General features: G+C 39.6%; 1 long non-coding RNA gene across 1 annotated transcript; it reads right to left on the bottom strand.

Annotated features, from left to right (window-relative positions):
* Positions 1-12,652: 12,652 nt before the first annotated feature.
* On the bottom strand, positions 12,653-15,381 carry LOC308393962. The gene is made up of 3 exons (XR_013971067.1): positions 15,335-15,381; positions 14,992-15,168; positions 12,653-14,184 (listed from the first exon to the last, which is right to left on the bottom strand). It is a non-coding gene; the product is annotated as an uncharacterized lncRNA (long non-coding RNA).
* Between the last annotated feature and the right edge of the window lie 1,984 nt (positions 15,382-17,365).

Raw genomic sequence — 17,365 nt, 5'->3', positions numbered from 1 at the left:
ATCTTTGTAGGGGAGTGTTATGTGTATCATAAATCAATAAAATCCTTTGAGCTAACAGTGTTTGCTCGCAGGTTTTTTGTTATTGCAATTTAGTACTTACATTCAACCTGACTTGTTTAGTGTGTATTGATTTTACAGAATGATGATGCTGTCTGATGAAAACAGAAGTCTAACTGAATGCTCATACACTTGAGATTCAATTAGGCATCCTGCATGGATTACTAATAGTTATGAGAATAAATGAAGAAATAATAGCTATAAATAAAATTCTAGTGAGAAGCAGGACTTCTAGTAACTGCAACTGTCCGCCAAAATGGAATTGACACTTTTTTAGTGGATGCAAAGCAAGCATACCTGTCATTGACCTGTGAAAGAACATACAAACTCGACATAGAAAGGTCCACACCAACTAGGGGGTTCAAACCTAGAACCTTCTGGCTAGCCAATGCATTCCCACAGTTCTTTGCCAATTACAGTAAATTACTGTATAAACCGGTACTGTAGCATTACAGTATAGTACTGTTAAAGCAATTGGTTGCAGTGCTACACTATACACTACATTTTAAGGTGAAAAACAGACAAACAAACCCTCCAAGAACTCTTATGGGAAAGTTGCAGCTTTAAAACTTATCTTACTCTACCTTAAGCTCTGACATTGCATCAGGCTTGCACATGACATTTCAAAGACTGTCCTTCCTTTCAGGTGTGGCCAGAAAAATAAAGTCTATTGCCACTTACAGAAATCATCAATGAAAAATAGTAGGTGGGCTTACTGTATGCCACTACCACAGCAAAGACAATATTTTGAGGGTGTAACAAAGTACATTTTAAGACTCCAAAGCATGATCAAAGAGCTCTGATCGCTACATTGGAGCCCAGATCTGTCAAGCTAATCAAAACGAGGGCTCTGATCATGGAGGGAAGAAGGAAGACGGGTGAACAGAGTTGTCAGTAAATGACACAGGACCCCAAAAAACAGGAAGTATGTCTTTTTTGACTTTACAATCACCTGAACAAGCTTGAGGTATGTGCAGGGCTGTAGTCAAGGTAACACGTCGAGTCAAAGACCTTGAACTAAGTTAAGGAAAATTTGAGCCAAAAATCAACTCAATGCTTCATGATATATTTCAGATGTAACTAAATTCCTCTTTCTAGTTCTGTGTTTAATTAATAATATAATCCATATTTATCTTACAATGAATCTTTATACAGCCTCTCAATTCACGATCTGTCTGAAACAAGCATTTTTATCATCCTTTGCCTTTCCTTTAAGCTTTTTTCTGATTGGCTGCCTGTCACAGAAGGTCCGAGCAGCAAGTGGGTGGGGCTTCAGTGGTCAGAGTGTGTCTGAGTTAAATATATTACAAATATCATCTCTTTTTGAAATAACACAGATGCCAAAAAAGAAAACTGTGAAAACTAGTGTTTACAAAATTATACGAAATTGGGAATCTTTCTTGGTGTCTGCCATTTTAGCTTCTCTTCATTGGTCCCTGTTTTTCTTCTTCTCATACACAAAATCCCAAATAATGGGTCCCATTATATCTTAAAGATCTCATAGTACTGCAGCCTACATGTGGTTTCTAGAGTTTTCACGAATAGGAGGCAGAGCTCTCAGCTCTCAGGCCTCTGCTGGAGGTTTCTTCGTGTTAAAAATGAGTTTTTCCTTCCCACTGCCATCAAGTGCTTACTTATAGAGTGTAACCTGATTGTTGGGGTTTTCTCTCTATTATTGTAGGGTCTTTACCTTACAATATAAAGGACTTTGAGGTGTCTGTGAACTGGCGCTATTTAAGTAACACTGAAAACTGACTAACACTGACTTGAACAGAACTGAATCGAACATGGAGCATTTGGCACATGGGGAGTACTGGTAGTTATGTTGAATGCTGTATGTCTCTTTCACACACACACACACACACACACGCACACACACACACACACACACATACACACACCCCACATACACACACCCCAAAGGAAATACGGAAAAACATCCCCTTTCATGTTCCAGATTCCTGTTCAGTTTTATCAATCAATCAATCAATCAATCAATCAATCAATCAATCAATCAATCAATCTTTATTTATAAAGCACTTTTCATACAGAAAATGTAGCACAAAGTGCTTTACATAGTTAAAAGCAGCCCACCCCACCCTTCAACTCACTCCCCACACTCTCATTAACATAAATGATGTGAATACACACATATCCCCCCCCCCCCCCCCCCCCACACACACACACACACACACACGCACACTTAAAGAGTAAGAATTGGGCTGGATTCACATGAGCCAAGTGAGGAAACACTATAACAGGGAGCCATCTGCACCGGGAGCCGGTCACAGACCGCAGCCTCCAGGCTGGGCACACAGCAGGAGGGAGGTAAAGGAGCCCCCCAGCCAGGCTGAGAGGACCCCAGAGCCCCAGCAGCCACGGTCGATCACAGCCCCGGTGCAGAGAGCCCCCTCCGAGGAAACACTGGAGATATGACACAATAGGCTATATACAGGGTAAAATGATAAAATAAATAAGAATGGGATACAATATAAATATAAATATAAATAGAGTAAGGAGATTAAAAAATGAATAAGAATAAAATCAATAAATATTAGGAAAAGCCTAAATTAATAATAAAATAACAGGATAGAATAAATAAGCATAAAATAAATAAACGCTAAGTAAAAGCTAAATTAAAAAGGTGGAACATGTACGTTCTCTGCGGCCCTGAGCTCCTCCGGCAGGCTGTTCCACAGACGAGGACCATACCACTGAAAAGCTGCCTCTCCGTGAGTATGTGTCCTGACTTTAGGGACAATCAAAAGGCCAGTACCAGAGGACCTCAGGGTCCACGAGGGTTCATATGGTAAAAGCAGATCTGAGAGATAAGAAGGCCCAAGACCATTAAGACATTTAAAAACCAATAAAAGAACTTTAAAATCGATCCTGAAACACACGGGGAGCCAATGCAGCGATTCTAAAACCAGTGTAATGTGGGCCCGCCCTCTGGTCTTCGTCAGCACACGAGCAAAGTTGTAAAGTTGAAATATTCTTCTTAGGAAGACCAGAGAGCAGGGCATTACAGTAATCAATGCGACTGGTAATAAAAGCATGCATCAGCATCTCTGTGTTGGCCCGAGAGAGAATAGGGCGGACTCTGGCTATATTTTTTAGATGATAAAATCCAATTTTGGTTACATGTTTAATATGTGGGATAAAACCAAGCTCAGAGTCAAAAATAACACCCAGGTTTTTCACTTGTAGCGAAGGACATAGTGAAAATGCCTCTAATTTAGACAAGAGTTTCTCTCTCTGAGCCTCGGGACCGACGATTAAAACTTCAGTTTTGTCCTGGTTAGGCTGTAAAAAGTTTTCTGCCATCCAAGATCTTATATCTAAAATACAGTTAAAAAGGGCATCCATTGGTCTGGTGTTATCAGGAGACACAGAGATGTACAGCTGAGTGTCATCAGCGTAACTGTGAAAGTTCACTCCATGCCTCCTGATGACACCGCCGAGAGGGAGCATATACAAATTAAAAAGTACAGGGCCTAGAACCGACCCTTGAGGCACACCACATGTCATTTTATGGATCTTAGAGGAGCATGTATCCATACTCACCATAAAAGTTCTGTCAGAGAGATAGGAAGTGAACCAGTTGTGTACAGCACCAGAGAGGCCCACCATGTGTTTCAGTCTGTTTAAAAGAATAGCGTGGTCTACTGTATCAAAGGCTGCGCTTAGATCCAGTAGCACCAGGACTGAGAGCTTTTGGGCGTCCCAGTTACATCTAAGATCATTTAAAACCTTTAGGAGAGCCGTCTCTGTGCTGTGGTTCACCCTAAATCCAGACTGGAATATCTCCAGGATCTCTCTATCATTTAGAAAATCATTAATCTGAGTAAAAACAAGTTTTTCTAAGTATTTAAGTGAAGTTATTAAGAATCTTTTAAAACTTTTTAATTATATTGTTTTTTTTTGTCAAAATTATATCACTGAGTTTTGAAAATGACTAAAGAGACAAATAAAGGACATGTCCTTGTCTCTGATTGGCTATTCTCCCTACAATCATACATGTGATTTAACATGTAATCACTTGAGAGCTGCTTTTAAAGGTCACTCCACCAATTAGCTCTGGAAAGGAGTGAGTCGCTTGATAATGTGTCTCATTCATCTGTTTCAGAATCTTTTTCTGTCTCCTTACTTCCATCTAAAAACAGTTGGCTAAACGAATAAAAATAGAAAAGTGCTACAACCCTGAGGTCAGGCATTCATAATTCATGTGTCAGTGTCTGAGATGTGATCACATTTTTGCAATTCTTCAGCAAATGTCCGACTGGGGCACTGAGGCTGTCAGGATCATCAAAACCTCAGATGGGAAACAAATATCCTGTTGGACAGGATTTTGTCAGGGATCACAAATCGTCTCTATGAAGCTGCGGCTCGGTGCTTGTTCACATTTGACTTTCGGGTCAAAGTGAATCCAAGTCAGAACTGATCTAATTGCTGACATGATAAACAATTTACTGATGAAGACATAAAACAAACTTTAGCGCTTATTTTGATCCCTTATCTATTGAGTAGGGGTTCTCCGTAACATTACTTGAAAACAAAAATCCTTTAGGCAGAGAAAAAAAAATCCTTTTGATCTTTGACAATCATTTTATGCCTATAGTTAAAAATTTATACTTGAATCTTAGGCTGCAAAATCACCCCCATGATGAATCTGCTATCTTTTGGTGCATTGTGGACATTTTCTGTCACCAGCCAGCTAATTCAGACAAACATCTACTAAACACTTGTCCTATCCGGTTATAACTGGCTCTTAGGCACCAATTTATCATGAATGGCTTATGGAACTAAGGAGCACTTCTTTTCATATGATTTCCTGCCAATTACCAAGAGATCAGGGCTGCTCACTGACTCTTACTGAATTTCTGTTCCAAGAGGGGGAGAGGAAAAAAAGAGACACTGATTCAGCAGAGATGAACTGGCTACCATGGTAACAAGCCACGGTGGCATTAATTGTGGCATCTTAAAACATAGAACCGGGGCTCTGTCACTTAGAAGAACTGTCGCTTGTTTCACCTTGTCACCAAATGAATGGATTTTTGATGGCTTATTTTAACCTTATAGGGTAATGTGTTTAAAGTTTAATTGGTAAAAAATGTATTTTGAAGAGAGAGGGAGAGGGAGAGAAAGAGAGGGGCAAGCGGGTAGAAATACATAGGCTGGTCTGACTTCACTGCCAGACATTTAAAAGGCCACAGAAGCAGGCGCATCACTTTCTAAATAACAGAAAGCAAAAAATAAGATTAAGGCTGTGGTTTTGATCGTAAATGTTTATGTAGGCAGATATATAAAAGACAAAAAACTGAGAAGCAGCTATCACTCAGGGTGACTGAGAAAAAAAGCAATAAAGGGTAGTAAATCAGAATTTCCTGACATGGTAATGTATTCATTCTCTAAACATTCTCCACTTCCCTACAGTTTCGTACTTGATGTGACGCATGATACAGCAGTATGGCTGAGAGGTTGAAAGAAATATTATTTTCCAGTGTAACACTGTAATTACACATTTTTTGTGGGATTTTTTCACTTCCTTAAAAAAAGAAAGAAAATAACATGAAAAATTGTCTACTTGAAAAATAAAATCTTTAGTATTTTCTGTAGAACCACAACTTTTACATTGGGAGGAGGAGACTGAGGTGAATAAAACAAAACAACAAACAATCTAACATAGAATATAACATACAAATATTAGATCACACTGGTATCTCACAGACAATATGCAATGCAACAACAAAATAGGAGATGTATGTAGGGGTAATATTTTTGTTTTTAAGATGTTTGGCCATAGATTTCATTAATTAATAATAATTAGCTTGTGTCGTCTTTTTATTGGTTTATCTAACCAATAGATTTTCTTTCTTTCTTTTTTGTGAATCCCAAAAAATCTTTGCAGCGGATCATGTTCCTAGATTTCTAATCCTTGTGTAAGCAATGGATCCCTTATGTAGGTAATCAGTTTTCCTATTAAGTTCCTATTAAGTGCTGATGCTTTCATTATAAGATTATTAAAATGAATCAACTTTCTGCCACTTATAATGCAACATTGCATTCAATGGAAGACTTGCAGATGACAATGCAACTTTTTCTGTAATTACTGAGAGTTATGCATCACTAATTGTTGCCCTTCAATTTGTAACAACAAGAAATGCACAAGATCTTCTTGATTAAATATTTCTAGTATAATTATGAATGAAATTATGATATTGATGTAACTTTAAAAACTCATTGAAGGATATTAAAGAAATTCAAGGATTCAAGCATTATACAAAGTTGATTATTTGTGTTCCTTAGTAGGTAATTTGATGGTGAAATTAGAACTCTGTGTTTTCAGTCACTGGGATGAAAATCTGGCACGGGTGAACATCTGATGAACAACAATGCATGGCCTGACTGCAAGGAGAAAGCCAATGCTCCATGCTGCTAAAGATGAGCCAGAAGGCAGTTTGCTTGTGGGTGGATGTGACAAAAATAGAAACCTTGGTTTTAAATGAGAAAACATTCAAAAGCGTTCTAGTGAAAGAACCTTATTCCATGACATGGTGGTGGTACTATCATGGTTTGGGCCTGTTTTAGTGCTTGTGTCAAAAAACAGTGTTTACATGCATCTTCCTCCAAAAGGATGTGTATATTGTAATACTCATATTTCTGAAGAATACATTAACAGTACGGAGTATATGCTATGTTTGTCTCATTTTACAAATATAAATAAATAAATAAACACACACACACACACACACACACACACACACACACATAAAACACCCAGCACGCCCCTGCGGGCGGTTTATCCTTCAAGCTCGGGTCCTCTACCAGAGGCCTGGGAGCTTGAGGGTCCTGCGCAGTATCTTAGCTGTTCCCAGGGCTGCACTCTTCTGGACAGAGATCTCCGATGTTGTTCCCGGGATCTGCTGGAGCCACTCGCCTAGCTTGGGAGTCACCGCACCTAGTGCTCCGATTACCACGGGGACCACCGTTACCTTCACCCTCCACATCCTCTCGAGCTCTTCTCTGAGCCCTTGGTATTTCTCCAGCTTCTCGTGTTCCTTCTTCCTGATATTGCTGTCATTGGGAACCGCTACATCGATCACTACGGCCGTCTTCTTCTGTTTGTCTACCACCACTATGTCCGGTTGGTTAGCCACCACCATTTTGTCCGTCTGTATCTGGAAGTCCCACAGGATCTTAGCTCGGTCATTCTCCACCACCCTTGGGGGCATCTCCCATTTTGACCTTGGGACTTCTAGGTTATACTCGGCACAGATGTTCCTGTACACTATGCCGGCCACTTGGTTATGGCGTTCCATGTATGCCTTGCCTGCTAGCATCTTGCACCCTGCTGTTATGTGCTGGATAGTCTCTGGGGCATCTTTACACAGCCTGCACCTGGGGTCTTGCCTGGTGTGATAGACCCCAGCCTCTATGGATCTTGTACTCAGAGCTTGTTCTTGTGCTGCCATGATTAGTGCCTCTGTGCTGTCTTTCAGTCCAGCTTTGTCCAGCCACTGGTAGGATTTCTGGATATCAGCCACCTCCTCTATCTGCCGGTGGTACATACCGTGCAGGGGCCTGTCCTTCCATGATGGTTCCTCGTCTCCCTCCTCTTTCTTGGGTTTCTGCTGCCTGAGGTATTCACTGAGCACTCGGTCAGTTGGGGCCATCTTCCCAATGTATTCTTGGATGTTCCTTGTCTCATCCTGGACTGTGGTGCTGACACTCACCAGTCCCCGGCCCCCTTCCTTCCGCTTAGCGTACAGCCTCAGGGTGCTGGACTTGGGGTGAAACCCTCCATGCATGGTCAGGAGCTTTCTTGTCTTTATGTCAGTGGCTTCTATCTCCTCCTTTGGCCAGCTTATTACCCCAGCAGGGTACCTGATCACGGGCAGGGCGTATGTGTTGATGGCCCGGATCTTGTTCTTACCATTCAGCTGACTCCTCAGGACTTGCCTGACCCTCTGCAGGTACTTGGTGGTTGCAGCCTTTCTAGCGGCCTCTTCATGGTTCCCATTTGCCTGCGGGATCCCCAGGTACTTGTAACTGTCCTCTATGTCTGCAATGTTGCCTTCTGGTAGTTCAATCCCCTCAGTTCTGACTACCTTCCCTCTCTTTGTTACCATTCGACTACACTTCTCCAGTCCGAACGACATTCCAATGTCATTGCTGTATAGCCTGGTAGTGTGGATCAGTGAATCGATGTCTCGTTCACTCTTGGCATACAGCTTGATGTCATCCATGTACAGGAGGTGGCTGACAACTGCTCCGTTCCGTAGTCGGTATCCGTAGCCAGTCTTGTTAATGATCTCACTGAGGGGGTTCAGGCCTATGCAGAACAGCAGTGGGGACAGAGCATCTCCTTGGTAGATCCCGCACTTGATGGTAACTTGTGCTATGGGCTTGGAGTTGGCCTCTAGTGTTGTACGCCACATCCCCATTGAGTTCCTGATGAAGGCTCTTAGGGTCCCATTGATCTTGTACAATTCTAGGCATTCCAGTATCCAGCTGTGGGGCATTGAGTCATAGGCCTTCTTGTAATCAATCCAGGCAGTGCACAGGTTGGTCAGTCTGGTCTTGCAGTCTCGGCTGATTGTTCTGTCTACCAGTAGCTGGTGTTTTGCACCTCTGGTATTCTTGCCAATTCCTTTCTGTGTCCCGCTCATGTATTGACCCATGTGCCTGTTCATCTTAGCCGATATGATGCCTGACAGGAGCTTCCATGTAGTACTGAGGCAGGTTATTGGTCGGTAGTTGGAGGGGACCGGTCCCTTCTTGGGGTCCTTGGGGATCAGGACCGTCCGGCCTTCAGTTAGCCATTCCGGGTGTCTTTCGTTAACAGTTTCCAAGGCCTCAGGTATGGACAACTTGCTGTATTTCTTAGGCACCTTATTTGTCGCACCTTTCTGCAACTCCGTTAGTTGGCTAACCTCCCTCCGTGCTACTTTGATCTTGCCCTCTAGCCTCCTTCTCCATGGAGGGTACTGCCCCTTGTGGCTGTTCAACTTGTAGCCAAGCATCTCACTGATCACTGCTGCCGTATTGTAGATCAGCTTGTTAGTGTCGGTAATCGTGGTTGTAGGTATTGCCCGTAGTGCTGCATTAACATCATCTAGCAGACCTTCTGAGGGTACTTCACGTAATCTTGGTAACCGGCTACGCGGGGGGATCCAGGTTTCAAGCTTGGCCATGATCCTATTTTTCAGGTCAGTTCCTCTCGCACTCAACGATCCTTCTCCTATCGCACTTGGGGCTATGTACCCAATCTCGGGTGGGGGTGATGATATCTCCCCCCTGACCTGGCGTCCTGACTCCTCCTTGCCGTAGCATTTGTGTTGTACCTCGTCAATCTCTAGCTGTGAGAGCAGTCCCTTCTTTCGAATGTTGGAACACTGAGCTACTAGTTGTTTCGCCGTCATTGTGGATGTTGGGTATCGAAGAATCCATAGGTCCCTCATCCTATTCATGTAGCCCCTTCCGCCGGGGTTACTTGCGTAGTAGCATTCCAACAACGCCCTGTTTTCGTCCCTTGCCCACCGATGCCTTCTTGTTCCAGTAGCCCACTTTTCGTCAGGGTGCCCTGGTTCCTCAACACCTGACGCGGACCTTGTTGATCCGGGCGACGTCCGAGCCGGCATGCCTTCATATTTATCTGTCTCGCTCATGTCTGCGGTAGGCTTGCTTAGCATAGGGGGTCTAGCCTTAGGACCCTTTACTGGATACAGACGCCCCAGGCAGGAATCGAACTTGCGATCCTCTGTTCCAAAGGCGTGTAGTTTAACCACTACGCTATCCAGCTGCTATATATATATATATATATATATATATATATATATATATATATATATATATATAGCTTAGGGATGCACCGATACCGGTATCGGGTATCGGCCTCGATACCACATTTTCTAAAGTACTCGTACTCGTTAAAAGTCCCCCGATACCGAGGACCGATACCACGGTCTGAGACCTGTCTATGTAAGGGTTAATCACAGGTGCCGAGTGCCTGCCCCCAGGCCCCGAGTGCCCACCCCCAGGCCCCGGCTGCAGCTCAGAGCGGGGAGAAAGCGAGGCGAGACATATCAGCTGTGTGGAGCTATTTCAAAGTGAACGAAGGCGTGAAAACAAAGGTGGACTGCAAATTGTGCTCAGCGAAATTGTCCAGAGGAGGCTCGAAAGGTAGTGCATTTAACACAAGCAATTTAATCAAGCACCTAAAATCCCAACACAGCAACGAGTACAAAGAGTTTGCCCACGCTTATTTACCCATGCTTATTAGCACAGAGGAGCATAGCTGATGCTATAGCAGTGGGACGGAAAATAGTTGGGCATTTTAAACATTCCGCCTTAGCCTACTCCCGCCTCGAGGACATTCAGGGACAGCTCAACCAGCCAATAAAGAGACTGCAGCAGGACGTACAGACGCGCTGGAACAGCACGTATTACATGCTCCAGTCCCTCATTGAGCAAAAACGAGTGCTGGGCGTGTATGTGTCGGAGCATGAACTCCCTGACTATCTCACCGCTCACCAATGGGCTCTTATGGAGACAACTGTTGCCATCCTCGCCCCCTTTGAGGAACTAACTAAAAAAGTGAGCAGCTACGACGCACTAGCCTCTGATGTCATCCCAGCTGTGACTGTGCTAGTGAGACTTCTAAACAGAGAAACAGACGAACAAATTTAAAATTAAATTTTGTTTTTTTATAATTATTTATTCTGTAATATGTTGCATACAGCATGCTTTTCATTTTAAGTAAATGTTCTTAATTCCAAACTAGTCCCTTGTTTGTTTGTTTTTTGTTAAATTATAGGACTAAAGCTGTTACCTGCAAATTTAAATCATGTTTTTATTAAGTACTCGGTATCGGTATCGGTATCGGTATCGGCGAGTACTGAAATGCAAGTACTCATACTTGTTTCCGAAAAAGTGGTATCGGTGCATCCCTAATATATATATATATACACACACACACACACACATATATATATATATATATATATATATATATATATATATATAGACCAATTTTGTCATATGGTAAAAAATCCTTAATAAAGCTTTTCAATGAAGCAGATGATAACTGAAAGCTTTTTTCTTCTCCTGATTCACAAACATACATGCTTTCTTAGTCTTAGATTGCTAGACTTTCAGCAGGTCAGCTGTGACTTGTGTTGTGTTGGTGGTTGGAATTTGTGGATAGATGTGTATGGATTTCAAGTCAAACATTCTGCTGATTCCTACATATGGCATCACTGATCAATGCATCGGGAGAGCTGCTCCTGCTGCCGCCCCTGCCAATAGCTGTATCGACTTCCAGTCTGCACTTGACCAATCTTTTTCTCTACATGACACATCTGCAAGACCTTTGCTGCATAATTACAAAGAGGAGGTGTACAAAGAGATTCAGAAGAAGTCACTACAATGTGAATCTTCAGGAATAGAAACACCTTCGGTCTTTAGTAAAGAATAATACTAGCTTATATTCAGTAAAACTAATATTTTAGACCTGATTATCATAGCTATGTTGTTTATGGCTTAACTTAGACCTCGCTTGCCTTGTGTAGTAATTTGGCCTCCAATTGTCCTTTTTTAAAATCTTACTTGTGAGAAATCTCTGTGTGTCCATCTGTTCAATTTCTATTATGATAACTGTTTAGCTGAACTACTTTAAATTTGGGACGTATATTATGGGGACTTGAGTAAGTACAGTGCCAGCTTATTTTGGCAAAATGTTTTGACTGCTGGCTGCTCCACTCTGTGTGTAGGGGGAGGGGCACAAATATGCAAACATGCATGTATGTTTTGGCTATCTTTGTGAGGACAGTGACAAATTACTTGATTTAGATTCTGTAGGACTTGGCAGGTGCACCCATTTTCTATCGCCAGTCATTGGCAGCACTTAAATCCAACTCTCCTCTCCACTTGTCACCGGGTTGTTATCCTACTCTGCATGGTAGCTAAGCTCCAAACCATTTTGCAAACTTTACCTATACTTACCTGCTTGTCTTCTACTCTTCTTCAGTAGAAAGTCTTGCTGATGTGCTTGCTGAAGTCCTTACTTGTGAACCTGCTGGATCCACTCTCTCACGGCCTCTTTTTTGGAAACCTATCTGCCCTGGAGCCTCAGAAAAAAGAAAGGAAAACTTACTTGATTTGAGTGTATGCAGCCTTCATCGATGTAAATTATCTTTGAAGTTGTTCATTAAATGCTGTGGAACAGATGTCATTGGTCTTTTTTGTTCTCCATGCCTGTCTACCTGTTCATTACCCATCTCAACGTGATCTTTGCTTTTGACTTGTGCCAGTGACAGTAAGGTGCAGTATTATGTTTGACTTCATTTTAATGAATCATTCTCAGGTTTTAGCAAAAAGTTTTTCTGTTAGCAGTTAGCCTGCTCCACCCCCTGTGAAGGGGGGAGGGGCAACATATAAACACAATCGCTTTGTTAAACTTTCTAACTGCAATCAGATGAATGTACTCCCAGGATTCTTACCCCTACATTTAAAACAATACAACTAAGTGCTAAACCCTTAAATTAACCTAAACCTAACAAGTATATATGTTTCACTTGGGTACCACTTTACAATAAGGCTCCCCTTATAGATGCTAATAAATAGTTTATAGCTATATTATTAATTAATCTGTAAATGCTTTATAAACCATTATTAATGGTTTATTATGCATTAGTTAAGGGTGAGAAAGAGGAAAAAAACTGACCGGTTTCTTGCCAAATAGTGAGCCAAATGTGTTCACCTATATATTTCATCTAGAGTTGCTATATTAAACATTTCAGACTAAGTTACTATCCTGTAAGCACAATCAGCATTTGTAAACATATTTTTTATCATATAAAATTGTACTTCAGAAATGCATTATAAATATCCACAACTATCAATCAGAGCTTTGTTGTAAAGTGTAAAGCATAAAACCATTTATTAATGAATAATAAATATTTATAAATGCCAAATGGGAGCCTTATTGTAAAGTGTAAAGCATGACACCATTTATTTATGACTAATAAACATTTATAAATGCCAAATGGGAGCCTTATTGTAAAGTGTAAAGCATAACACCATTTATTAATGACTACTAAACATAAATGACAAAAGAGAGTTTTGTTGTAAAGTTTAAAACATGTCAACATTTATTAAGGACTAATAAACATTTATAAATGCCAAATGGGAGCCTTATTGTAAAGTGTAAAGCATAACACCATTTATTAATGACTACTAAACATTTATAAATGACAAAAGATAGCTTTGTCGTAAAGTTTAAAACATGTCAACATTTATTAAGGACTAATAAACATTTATAAATGCCAAATGGGAGCCTTATTGTAAAGTGTAAAGCATAACACCATTTATTAATCACTAATAAACATTTATAAATGACAAAAGATAGCTTTGTCGTAAAGTTTAAAACATGTCAACATTTATTAATCACTAATAAACATTTATAATTGCCAAAAGTGAGTCTTAAATGTATAATGTCACCATTTATAACACTTAGACCTAAATTACAATCAGTGCTTGAAATAACATTTAACTACTGTCAAAAATGGCAATGTATTGTAAGAGTAACACATGTAACATTAAATGTGTTTTTTAAAACACCAAACAGTCACCCACTCCAAAAAAAGTTCATGCCAGACTGGTTCAAACTGGAAATATTTTTTGTGTGTCCTTAAATAAGCGTCCCAGTGGTCCATCAGGGTGTCGCGAACCAAGCCAAGATGACCACTCAAGAACCATCAGGTGTTCCTCCAGCAACTTCTCAGTGCGATTTCCTCTTAGTCTACGGACATGTCCTTTGATGGTCATCCAAGCCCTTTCGATATGCTGTGTATGACTGCCAGATTGAGGATCTACAAACCACCTGCTGTGATTTACAGTGTAATGTCTGTACCCTATGTTTGTCAAAACATTCTTGTAGGCTCTCCACTCATCACTGATAATGGCACTACCCAACTTAACATGCTGTCTGATCAGAGGAACAAGGTGGCGCCTTGATCGTTTTTCAACAAGTTTTAACACGAGCCTTCGCCTTTTGTCTTTAATTCCCATCATTCCAAATACCCATTTCTTCCTTTTCCATGCATTTCCAAAGCGTCCACGTGCATACTGAAAACAAAAAGAATAAAATTAAACAGAATTAAAATGAAAAAGAATGAAATTAAATATCTACAAAGAAACATTCAAAAAGATGGTTGCTTCTACTATTTTTTTTTACTTATGGTAAAGGTTTCCATGTTTAGAGGACACAGTCAGATCTGCATTGATTCTAACAAACCTGTCTGAGAGTTTACCAACCTTTCGCTGATGATGGAGACAGCTTTCATCTATAACCACAAATTCTCTGTCACCACCAAGACGGTGTCCATTGTTTATTCTGTGTCTTTTAATTGCACGTATACAAACATGTCGAATGTGTCTTGCCATGCTACTTAGTGTTCTGGAGCTGCCAGCCACTTCATCATCGATCAAATCTATTTGTCTGAGCCTGAGCCGTTGTGAAAATCTGTGATAGAAATTGAGGCAATTATTACTTACTGAGGCCCTAATTTTATTTCACAAGTCTCGTATTGGTGTTCAATTATGAAAGGTGCATTGCTATTAATGTCTACATCTACATATACCTGTAAATGAACTTCATCCAACTGAAAAGAGATGTTTTTGATTTCTCAAAGAGGGAGCCAGTTCTAATTGTTCTGGAAACTTTGACTTGCTCTTTTGCAGCACCTGAGAACATATCAATGAGTTAAGTAAAGAAATGGACCCTTAAACAAGAGCATTAATTGAAAAGATAATCACAAAATTAAGTATGAAGAAAATAATAATGAAAAGAGGTTAATGCTCCCTCTTGCATTGATAACCGAAATATTTTGTTATATTTACTACATGCACTACATTATCATGCATTATACATACCACATATATTGGTCTTTCTTCACCACGGAAATCATTTTCATCTTATGGTGACAAACAGGACATCTAAGCTTCTTTTTTAGCAGGTGTTTCTTCTGCAGCCATTTAATGAGCCTTAGTGCCTTATATTTAGTTTGTTTTCCTTCTATTCTGGTGCGCAATCTCATTCCCAAAGACATTCTGGTGGAAAAAAATGAGTAATTTATTTTATTATCACCTCGAAACACCGTAAAATACTCTATGGGAGTCTAGTGCAAATCGGTTCAGAGTTAAAGAACTTCACATGCTATATAAAACAAGCCCTATAATCAAAAATAGTCCCACGCAAAAAAGAGGATTGTCTCACCTGTTATAATGTATCTCCGACTTTGTTATGTAGATCTAACCCGCTGGATTCATGCTAAAAAAATATGTTCTGCTGCCAAAGGGAGGGAAAACAAATTTAATTTAAACGCAGAGGAGCTTATACAACCATCCAATCACAGTTAACTTTATTAAGGAAAGCCCCTCCTTGGTCAAGCCAAAGGGGCACGAACAGACACACTGAAGGCGCTCGTTCAAGTTGCTGCGCCATGGATGGAGCAGAAGATAAAAATTTGTGTGCGTCTGCGACTTACACAGTTAGCACACGTTCGAAGAGATACAAAAAGCAGAGACTGGATGATCTAGATTGCACTAAGCCAACGACGTCAGCAGTTAGACATGAAGGTGAGTATAATGCTAGCTAGCTAGCTACCGAGCCATTTGGCTGCTAGCTACAGTGGCTAACTAACATCACATAACATGTGAATAGCTCTATTACTATTGGTTATTCCAAACGATTGATATCACTTAGTTGTATATTTTTAGTTTTGTTTATGTGCATCATTAAATTTATATTAAACACCCTGGTAAGGCAGTACACATAAGAATTATTTGCCTTGTTTTAGAAATGTCTGAACCACCACATGTGTATATAACATAATTTTTACAAAGTGGCTTTTTATAAATTCAAGTTGTAACCGTTTTTAATCAATATTTTATTTGAGTTTCCCAAGTTTAGATTATAAATTATTTTAGTATTGTAATTTAATAATTGTTTGTTCTTTAGATTCTTCTTCTAATCCTGCCCCTACTGCAACTGCCCTTCTTAACAAGGAGCGAGAGAAACTGACTTTTCTTAAGGAGGAACTGGAGCGCGACACCCTGATGGACCACTGGGACGCTTATTTAAGGACATTTCAAAAAATATTTCCAGTTTGAACCAGTCTGGCATGAACTTTTTTTGGAGTGGGTGACTGTTTGGTGTTTTAAAAAACACATTTAATGTTACATGTGTTACTCTTACAATACATTGCCATTTTTGACAGTAGTTAAATGTTATTTCAAGCACTGATTGTAATTTAGGTCTAAGTGTTATAAATGGTGACATTATACATTTAAGACTCACTTTTGGCAATTATAAATGTTTGTTAGTGATTAATAAATGTTGACATGTTTTAAACTTTACGACAAAGCTATCTTTTGTCATTTATAAATGTTTATTAGTGATTAATAAATGGTGTTATGCTTTACACTTTACAATAAGGCTCCCATTTGGCATTTATAAATGTTTATTAGTCCTTAATAAATGTTGACATGTTTTAAACTACGACAAAGCTATCTTTTGTCATTTATAAATGTTTAGTAGTCATTAATAAATGGTGTTATGCTTTACACTTTACAATAAGGCTCCCATTTGGCATTTATAAATGTTTATTAGTCATAAATAAATGGTGTCATGCTTTACACTTTACAATAAGGCTCCCATTTGGCATTTATAAATGTTTATTAGTCATAAATAAATGGTTTTATGCTTTACACTTTACAATAAGGCTCCCATTTGGCATTTATAAATATTTATTATTCATTAATAAATGGTTTTATGCTTTACACTTTACAACAAAGCTCCGATTGATAGTTGTGGATATTTATAATGCATTTCTGAAGTACAATTTTATATGATAAAAAATATGTTTACAAATGCTGATTGTGCTTACAGGATAGTAACTTAGTCTGAAATGTTTAATATAGCAACTCTAGATGAAATATATAGGTGAACACATTTGGCTCACTATTTGGCAAGAAACCGGTCAGTTTTTTTCCTCTTTCTCACCCTTAACTAATGCATAATAAACCATTAATAATGGTTTATAAAGCATTTACAAATTAATTAATAATATAGCTATAAACTATTTATTAGCATCTATAAGGGGAGCCTTATTGTAAAGTGGTACCTTCACTTGTTATATAGTTAGTAAGATAGATATGTTTAGAGCATGTCTATAAAGTGTAAAAACAAAAATATGGGTTACACTCTATGAGAAGGGCACTGCATTAAGAAAAAAAAATTTAATCT

The sequence above is a fragment of the Rhamphochromis sp. 'chilingali' genome, assembly GCF_963969265.1.
Source record: "Rhamphochromis sp. 'chilingali' genome assembly, chromosome: 3".
NCBI lineage: Eukaryota > Metazoa > Chordata > Actinopteri > Cichliformes > Cichlidae > Rhamphochromis > Rhamphochromis sp. 'chilingali'.
This window is presented reverse-complemented; position numbering and strand designations above follow the sequence as displayed.